Here is a 9,781-nt window from a genome sequence, read left to right as displayed (position 1 = left end):
CAAAAATTACTTTCTGCTGCCAAAGAAATGCTACCTTTGCTGTGGAAAGGTACACCTTCAGCTGTGGAATTTATCCCTTTCTCTGCTACACAAACTTGAAATGAACAACTAAATTTTACTTGGAGCAATTGAACCAAGGTTTAGAAAGAAGTGTGATTCATTGCTAAGTAAAGGTTGTTTAAAAGACAGAAATGATTCCGCTTATGATTATGTTTCATTTTACAATTTTTCAACACACAAATTACAATTATGGCCAAATTTATCAATTTATGCTTTGGTGGTCCAAAGATTTACAGTCGTAGCTTTAAATCCACTGATCTGCAGGTTTAAGGGTCAGCTGTTTGCATGGAACAGTGCTACATTTCAGAAGAGTAAGAGCCCAGTTGATACATGTAACTTTAGTGTAAAAGTAATTACAATTCATTTTATGCTATGTAGTATGAAATACTGTTCTTGTTACATGTCCCATTATTGTTTGGTTTGGTTTTGCTCAAAACAAAAATGCTCCTGGCATTGAAACAAGTTTATTTTTCTTATTTTTCTTCCTATTAGGCAAGAATCACAGCCCTTCATCCTTATTACTAATGGCGGATACACTGAAAAGGAAAAACAACAGATAAATACAAAAACTGAAAAGGCTAACAAAATTGTGTAAGGAAACATGAATCATGCTTCACTGCACATTAAAATGAGCTCATTTAAATCACAAATGGTATATTCTTAGCATACTCCAACAGAGCATAAACTGGTGATGGAGTATCTGTGTTCTGACCCACCAAAACAAATCACAGTCCTTCCTCATTACGTGACCAAAAGCACTCTCTGACGCAAACAAAACACAACATCTGTCACCCACAGTACACAGTACAGGCAATGGGATCATCTCATCACACATGCGATGGGATCATCTTGTCACACATGCAAAGCCTCATTCTGTGACAGGGATAATTGCCATTTTGGTCATATGAAATACATGTGCTGGCATATACAAAGAAAAACATCCAGGTGTGCAGTCCTCTTGTCCACCAGAATAAGTTTGCTTGCCTCAGAAAATGATCTCCCTATATCAGTCTTTCTCAATTCAGGAACACTTGAGAGCTTGTTAATTCCTACCCTTAAATCCTGGTGACCTCAGAGGGTTTTTGTGCAACTCAGATCATATAGAGCCCTAGAATAGAGATGGCATAGCCAGAAAGAACATGCACAGTAACACAGACATTATAAACCTCTGCAACTGCAGCTCATGATAATGGGGATACTCGAATCAGTGGAAAAATAGAACAGTGAACTGTTTGAAGACATTGCTTAGAATTGCTCAGGCAGTATATGAATACAGTCAGATATTAGAAAGGCACAAGGTACCACAAAACATTTTTGCAAATAGTACAATTAAAGCACCATTATATTTACTCAAAGAAAAGTAGCAGTATTATTTAAGCCTTTAGAACAATTTATTTTTATGATTTGAAATCTTTGGATGCATTCTTTTCTACTGTACACTAATTGCTTTGTGATTATCCATCCAGTGCTATCATGTGCAATTGACAGTAAAAAGATATCACAGGTCAGCAACAGTATTTTTCATTAGATTAAACCAATAAAGAAATAAATAAAACACCCAACAAACCACAAAACTTTATTTATTTATTTATTTATTTGTAGAGACTCAGTTATGCTATTGCTTAAATGAACAGAGTATACGACATCCAAAGCAGAGTATTTTTTTTTTCCCATAACTTCTGGACAGACTGATTTTGTTTGCTTACCATCTCTATCTTTTTAAAATATTGCAATAATTAAAAACCTGATGTAAATCAAAAAGCTCTTTCATGCCTGAAACGCTATGTTTTTCTTATGAACCTCAGCAGAAGGATTTACTTTTCATCATTTTGACAGCTGAGACAGTGTATGCGAAACAGGCGATCCTAGCTAACAAAGCAGGTGTTCTCATGACATCCTGCAGGGCAGGAGAGGAAGGATTTAAGAATTACATAGCAGAAATTAGCACTAAACATTTCAGATGCTTCAAAACAGCTAAGTTTTCTGGCAAATTAAGGGAAGATGTTTTCTTTCAAATGGATTAATTCAAAGAAGTAATTTGTACACTTGGAACTTTAGACTCTGGTCACTATATGTGGGTATCAAAAATTCCAGTACAGCTGTAGTGGAAATATTAAGAAGCATCAGTGGAGTTGCAGGAGAACCTGGAGGCTATCACTGCATTGTATTTAAACAATCTACCTTAACTGTACTAACCCAAGCCAGTGTTTTTTTTAAAAGAAGTTTTTTTTACAATAAGAGTGGTGAGGCAGTGGCACAGACTGCCCAAAGAGGTGGTGGATCCCCCATCACTGCAGACACCCAAGGTCAGGCTGGAAGGAGCTCTGAGCGCCTGATGGAGCTGTAGGTGTCCCTGTTCACCGCAGGGCAGTTGGACCAGATGGTCTTAGCAGTCCATTCCAACTCAAATGATTCTGCGATTCTGCGATTCTGTGATTCTATGAAATAAGACACATCCTATAACTACAAAGTCCAGAATGACAGTGTTGATTAAAATATATAATCCAATGTATACTACTTTTGTAGGAATATAATTACATGAAGGAAAATTCATTTTAGTGTATCTGAGGAACTATATCCCACACTTTTGTTTCTGTTTCACTTTGGTTATTACACGCTGAGTTGCCAACACCCACAGAAAGCGCATCAAGAATTAGGGACTGATTGTTCTGTGATGGTCCAGTTATTTACTCAAGGAAAACCGTACACTACTTTGTCTATAAACTTCAAAGTCTTTCAACACATCTCTGCACATCTCTACAAGGAGAATGTTCCAGTTTCAGTAAAAAAAGAGTTAGTAGCACACTGAGGTTCAGTTCACAGAATCATAGAACAACCAAGGTTGGAAAAGACCTACAAGATCATCCAGTCCAACCATCCAACTGTCACCAATAGTTCTCATTAATAGTTCTCATTGACCATGTCCCTCAACACAAAATCCAAATGTTCCTTGAACACCTCCAGGGGCGTTGGACTCGATGATCTCTGGAGGTCCCTTCCAACCCCTACAATTCTGTGATTCTGGGTGATTCTGTGAACCTCCACATTTAATACCAGACCAGGCTGCCCAGGGCCCCATCCAACCTGGCCTTGAACACCTCCAGGGACGGGGCATCCACAGCCTCTCTGGAAGAAAGTGGCTTATTATTCCACATTTATGCACACTTAGTAGATAAGATGAAATACTTAATAAGTACCAAAATTGTAACTTTTGTATTATAGACTATTCTGTTTTGCCAAGAGGCCCTCAGCAAAAGAACAACTTAAGGGGCCTCTGACATGAGGTCAAACTGTCCCTCTTTTGGATTAGGAGGAATGCAAGTGATGCTCCCCTACTTTTTTCCTTCAAACTTACCTCTATCCCAGGACAGCAGGTGTCCAGGAATAATGGCCAAGTGCTGAATGAGCAAATGTGAGAAGTTAATTAGCAATACACGCTTAGCTAGGGTCGGTGACTCCACCCCCTCCCTGGGCAGCCCATTCCGGTGCCTGACCACTCTTTCAGAGAAGTAGTATTTCCTAACATTCAGCCTAAATCTCCCCTGGCACAGCTTGAAGCCATTCCCTCTAGTTCTATCATCAGTTACATGACAGAAGAGGTTGACTCCCAGCTCACTACAGCCTCCCTTCAGGCAGTTATAGAGAGCAATGAGGTCTCCCCTGAGCCTCCTCTTCTCCAGACTGAACAATCCCAGCTCCTTCAGCTGCTCCTCATAAGGCCTGTGCTCCAGACCCCTCACCAGCTTTGCTGCCAGGTCATCAATAAAAATACTGAAGGCCCAGCACCGACCCCCAGGGAACACCACTCGTGACAGGTCGCCAGCTGGATTTGACTCCATTCACCACCTCTCTCTGGGCCCGCTCCTCCAGCCAGTTCCTTACCCAGCCAAGAGCGTACCTGTCCAAGCCACGTGCTGCCAGCTCCTGCAGGAGAACTGCTGCTGAGTTGTAAGACCGCTCCCGTTGCCAGGCCGGGCCGCTGAGCAGAGCGGAGCCGCCGCCGTGACGGGCAGCAGCAGCGGGGCCGGGGCCGGGGCCGGGGCCGGGCCCGAGCGGGGGCTTTTCCGTACCGCGTGACGTCAGGCGAACGCCATAGTGCTACGGGCAGGGCTGTCGTTGTTCGGTAGCTGTGTGAGCTGTGGTGTGGCGGCGGCGGCGGCATCGGCGGCATTGGCGGCATCGGCGGCATCGGCATGTGTTTGGTGCTGTGTTTTCGTTGGTGAACGGTGAGTAATTGCTTTATAACTATGCGTGCAGTTACTATAACGTTTTGGTGTCTATTTTCCTCTTCTGTCTTGGTTGTTGGCTGTTTTTCCCCTAGTCCCACCCTGGGGGGACTGAGTAAATGACTGTGATGCTGAGCAGCTGCAGGGCTGCTCTGCAACGTGAAGCCCAGTGGGACCCAACCCAGAATCATGGAGTCCTTAGAGTTGGAAGGGACCTTTAGGGGCTATCTAGTCCAGCTCCCCTGCAATGAATGGGGACATCTACAGCTCAGTCACATTGCTCAGAGCATGGTCCAGCCTGGCCTTGAATGTGTTCAGGGCTGGGGCATCCACCACTAGCCTGTTGCCCTGTTTCACCACCCACAGTGTAAAAGGCTTTTCCTTTATATCCAACCTAAATCTACCCTCTTGAAGCTTGAAACAGTTTCTCCTTGTTTGATCACCACAGACCCTGCTAAAGAGACTGTCTCTTTCCTGTGGCTCCCATTTAGTACTGAAAGGCTGTTATTGGGATACCTTCTCTTCTTTGGGTGGAACTGCCTCAGATCTCTCAGCCTATCTTTGTAGGGAAGATGTTCCATCTGTTGGATCATTTTGGTGGTTGTCATCTGGGCATGCTCCAGCAAGTCTGTGTCTCAGGAGTATATCTGGATGCAGTACGCCAGGTGAAGTCTCACCAGTGCAGAGCAGAGAGGCAGGATCACCTCCCTCATCTTGCTGGCCACACTTCTTTGGAAGCAGCCTAGGATATAGTTGGCTTTCCGGGCTGTCAGGGCATGTTGCTGGCTCATGTCTAGCTTGCCATCCACCAGTAGTCCTAGGTCCTGTTTGTCAGGGCTGTGCTCCATCCTTGCTCCCCCAAGCTTGTACTGGTAATGGAGGTTACCATGACTTGGATGCAAGACCTTGCACTGGGGTTCTCCTGGGCCCACTGTTTGAGCCTGCCCAGGTCTCTCTGAATGGCGTCCTGTCCTTTGGGTACGTATATCTCACCACAAAGCTTGGTGTAATCCGCGAACTTGCTGAGGTTGCACTCAATTCCTTTGTTGATGTTACTGATGATGATGTTAAAGTGCACTGACCCCTGATGGACACAACTTTTCACTAAAATTCGTTTCAAAAAGGAGTCATTAACCACCATCCTCTGTGTGTGATCTCATAACCAACTCCTCACCTATCAAATAACATCAAATGTTACCAAATTAGAGAGAAGGATGTTATGGGGGACTATGTCAAAGGCCTTATTGAAGTCCAAATGTGTGACACTGGTGGTGCTTTCCTTGCCCAGTGATGCAGTTACATCATAAAGTGACAAGCAGGGCCTACCCTTTGTGAAGTCATGCTGGTTATCCCATACCATCTTCCTCACTTCCATCTGCTTTAGCACAGCTTCTAGGAGGATTTGCTCCATGATATTCCCCAGCATTGAGGTGCAGACAGATAAGTAGTTCCCTGAGTCATTCTGTGATAACTGTTGAGTCTGTGTCTCATTGCCTGAACCACTGTTTAAACACCTAGGGAAAGGTCCCAGTCAGCCCTGGGAGCACAGGGGAAGGCAATTCAACTGTGAAACCAGAAGGGGTGGAGCCTGGCTCCACCTCTCATAGATCCCATTTCAGGGCTGACTGCCACTGTAGAAGAATCTCTCCCTGGAGATACACTATTTGTGGATTTTTTTTTCCTGTGAGCCTAGATCTTTAGTGATGCTTAGGCAGTCATTTTAAATGTTCCTTAATGACACCTTACTATTGTGCTAGTCCCTTTATCATTACTACTCTTAGATTACCGTTAAATTGTGTTGATCTTCCTGGTGGTTACAATCATAATATACATGCTTGTTAAAAAATGGGCGTGGTGGTTCTGGTCCATGGAGTAGTCAAATCCCTGAACCTCAAATATATGCCCAAAAATGCAATCCCTCAATAACTTGTACTATACACTTTTATTTCACATCTGAACTGGTATAATGCAATCAATAATCAAACACCAATCTTACAGGAACAGCGTACCACTGGACGACACATGTAGCGTGCCACTGGAGGACAGATATAGCGTGCTGGCAGACGTCTGAGGTAGCGCGCCAGTGGTGGCTGAATGGGGAGCAATGGGGGAGGCCAGAGGGAGCGCGCCGGTCAAGGATGGGGAGCATCTGCAGGGGTCCAAGGGAGCATGTGGGGGGAGGACAGAGGTAGCACCTGTGGAGGCCTGAGGGAGCACGCAGGGGGATGATGGGGAGCACCTGCAGAGCACCGAGGGATCATGCTGGGGGAGGATGGGGAATAGCTGCAGAAGTCTGAGGGAGCGCACCAGGGGAGGCTGGAAGGAGTGTGCCTGGTGAGGATGGGGAGAGCAGAGCACAAGCAGAGGTCTGAGGGAGAGCGCCGGGGGAGGACAAAGGGTGAATCTGTGGAGGCCGGAGGGAGCTTGCTGGTGGAAGCCAGATGGAAAACGATGGGGGAGGATAGAGAGCGCCTGCAGCAATCTGAGGGAGCGTGCTGGGGAAGGCTGGAGTGAGTGCCGGTGGAGATCCAAGTTAACATGCTGGGGGAGAATGTAGAGAGTTTGCCCGGGGGAGGATGGGGAGCACCTGTGGAGGTCCAAGGGAGTGCGCTGGGGGAATACGGTTAGCATCAGGGGAGGACAGAGGAAGCAACTGTGGAGGCTGGAGGCAGTGTGCCAAGGAGGCTGGATGGAGGGTGACGGGGCAGGATGGGAAGCATCTGCAGAGGTCTGAGGGAGTGTGCCATGAGAAGAAAGACAGCACTGGGGGAAGACAGGGAGTGAACGTGTGGAAGATAAATAGAGGGCACACAGGGAGGACAGGGAACACCTGCGACGTCCGAGAGAACACTACAGCTGGAGGTGGCTAGAGGGTATACTAAGACAGTGCTCCGGTGAAGGCTAGCGGGCAGGCCAAGTTAGTGCGCCGGTGGAGGATAGCGGGCAGGTGAGGTTAGCGCGCCGGCACAGGCTTGAGGGCAGGCCAAGATAGCATGCTGGAAGAGGTAAGCGGACAGGCTAAGTTAGCACGCAGCTGGAGGCTAGCAGATAGTCAAAGTTAGCGCGCCGGTGGAGGATAGCGGGCAGGGAAAGTTATAGCACTGCTGGAGGTTAGCGGGCAGGGCAAGTTAGCGCGCCGGTGGAGGTTGGCAAGCAGGTCAAGTTAGCACGCCGGTAGAGGATAGCGGGCAGGGCAAGTTAGCGTGCCAGAAGAGGTTAGTGGGCAGGGCACGTTAGCGCGCCGGTGGAGTTTAGCGGGCAGGGAAAGTTATAGCACCGCTGGAGGTTAGCGGGCAGGGAAAGTTAGCGCACCGGTGGAGGTTAGCGGGCAGGGCAAGTTAGCGCGCCGGAGGAGGTTAGAGGGAAGGGCAAGTTAACGCGCCGGTGGAGTTTAGCGGGCAGGTGAAGTTAGCGCGCCGGTAGAGGATAGCGGGCAGGGCAAGTAATAGCGCCGGTGGAGGTTAGCTGGCAGGGCAAGTTAGCACGCCGGAGGAGGTTAGCGGGCAGGTGAAGTTAGCGCGCCAGTATAGGATAGCAAGCAGGGAAAGTTATCGCACCAGAGGAGGTTAGAGGGCAGGGCAAGTTAGCGCGCCGGTGGAGCTTAGCGGGCAGGACAAGTTAGCGCGCCAGTATAGGATAGCAAGCAGGGCAAGTTATCGCGCCAGAGGAGGGTAGCGGGCAGGTCAAGTTAGCGCGCCAGAGCAGGTTAGCGGGCAGGGCAAGTTAACGCGCCGGTGGAGGTTAGCGGGCAGGTCAAGTTAGCACGCCGCAGGAGGTTAGCGGGCAAGGCAAGTTAGCACGCCGCAGGAGGTTAGCGGGCAGGGCAAGTTAGCGCGCCGGTGGAGGTTACCGGGCAGGTGAAGTTAGCGCGCCGGAGGAGGTTAGTTGGCAGGGCAAGTTATAGCACCGCTGGAGGTTAGCGGGCAGGGCAAGTTAGCGCGCCGGTGGAGGTTAGCAGGCAGGTCAAGTTAGCACGCCGGTAGAGGATAGCGAGCAGGGCAAGTTAGCGCGCCAGACGAGGTTAGTGGGCAGGGCACGTTAGCGCGCCGGAGGAAATTAGCGGGCAGGGAAAGTTAGCGGGCCGGTGGAGGTTAGCGGACAGGGCAAGTTAGCACCTCGGAGGTTAGCGGGCAGGGCAAGTAAGCGCGCCAGTGGAGGTTAGCGGCCAGGGAAAGTTATAGCGCTGGTGGAGGTTAACGGGCAGGGCAAGTTAACACGCCAGTAGAGGATAGTGGGCAGGGCAAGTTAGCACGCCAGTGGAGGTTAGCGGACAGCGCAAGTTACCGCGCCGGTGGAGGTTAGCGGGCAGGGCAAGATAGCACGCCGGAGGAGGTTAGCGGGCAGGGCAAGTTAGCGCGCCGGAGGAGGTTAGCGGGCAGGGAAAGTTAACGCGCCGGAGGAGGTTATCGGGCAGGTGAAGTTAGCGCGCCGGTGGAGGTTAGCGGGCAGGGCAAGATAGCACGCCGGAGGAGGTTAGCGGGCAGGGCAAGTTAGCGCGCCGGAGGAGGTTAGCGGGCAGGGAAAGTTAACGCGCCGGAGGAGGTTATCGGGCAGGTGAAGTTAGCGCGCCAGTGCAGATTATCGGGCAGGGCAAGTTATAGCACCGGTGGAGGTCAGAGGGCAGGGAAAGTTAGCGCGCCGGATGAGGTTAGTGGGCAGGTCAAGCTAGCACGCCGGAGGAGGTTAGCGGGGAGGGCAAGTTAGCGTGCCGGAGGAGGTTAGCTGGTAGGGCAAGTTATAGCACCGGTGGAGGCTAGCGGGCAGGGCAAGTTAGCGCGCCAGAGAAGGTTAGCGGGCAGGGCAAGTTAGCGCGCCGGTGGAGGTTAGCGTGCCGGTTAAGTTAGCATGCCGGAGGAGGTTAGTGGGCAGGGAAAGTTAGCACGCCGGAGGAGGTTAGCGGACAGGGCAAGTTAGCGCGCCGGTAGAGGATAGCGGGCAGGGCAAGTTACCTCGCCGGAGGAGGTTAGCGGGCAGGGCAAGTTAGCACGCCGGTGGAGGTTAGCGGGCAGGGAAAGTTAGCGCGCCGGGGAAGGTTAGCGGGCAGGTCAAGTTAGTACGCCGGTGGAGGTTAGCAGGCAGGGAAAGTTAGCGCGCCGGGGAAGGTTAGCGGGCACGTCAAGTTAGCGCGCCGGTGGAGGTTAGGGGGCAGGGTAAGTTAGCGCGCCGGAGGATGTTAGAGGGAAGGGCAAGTTAACACGCCGGTGGAGGTTAGCGGGTAGGTGAAGTTAGCACGCCGGTGGAGGTTAGCGGGCAGGTCAAGTTAGCGCGCCGGTGGAGGGTAGCGGGCAGGTCCAGCTAGCACGCCGGGGGAGGTTAGCGGGCAGGGCAAGTTAGCGCGCCAGTGGAGGTTAGAAGGCAGTGCACGTTAGCGCGCCGGTGGAGGTTAGCGGGCAGGGAAAGTTAGCGCGCCGGATGAGGTTAGAGGGAAGGGCAAGTTAACGCGCCGGAGGAGGTTAGTGGGCAGGGCAAGTTAGCGCGCCGGGTGAGGATATCGG

At 50.1% G+C, this 9,781-nt stretch overlaps 1 long non-coding RNA gene across 1 annotated transcript; it reads right to left on the bottom strand.

Annotated features, from left to right (window-relative positions):
• Positions 1–1,309: 1,309 nt before the first annotated feature.
• On the bottom strand, positions 1,310–4,078 carry LOC125688389 (uncharacterized). Its single transcript, XR_007374706.1, has 3 exons — positions 3,959–4,078; positions 3,416–3,458; positions 1,310–2,490 (listed from the first exon to the last, which is right to left on the bottom strand). It is a non-coding gene; the product is annotated as an uncharacterized LOC125688389 (long non-coding RNA).
• Between the last annotated feature and the right edge of the window lie 5,703 nt (positions 4,079–9,781).

This window comes from Lagopus muta, chromosome 1, assembly GCF_023343835.1.
Source record: "Lagopus muta isolate bLagMut1 chromosome 1, bLagMut1 primary, whole genome shotgun sequence".
Classification (NCBI taxonomy): domain Eukaryota; kingdom Metazoa; phylum Chordata; class Aves; order Galliformes; family Phasianidae; genus Lagopus; species Lagopus muta.
The sequence above is the reverse complement of the archived record's forward strand: the minus strand, read 5'-3'. Positions and strand labels throughout refer to the sequence as shown.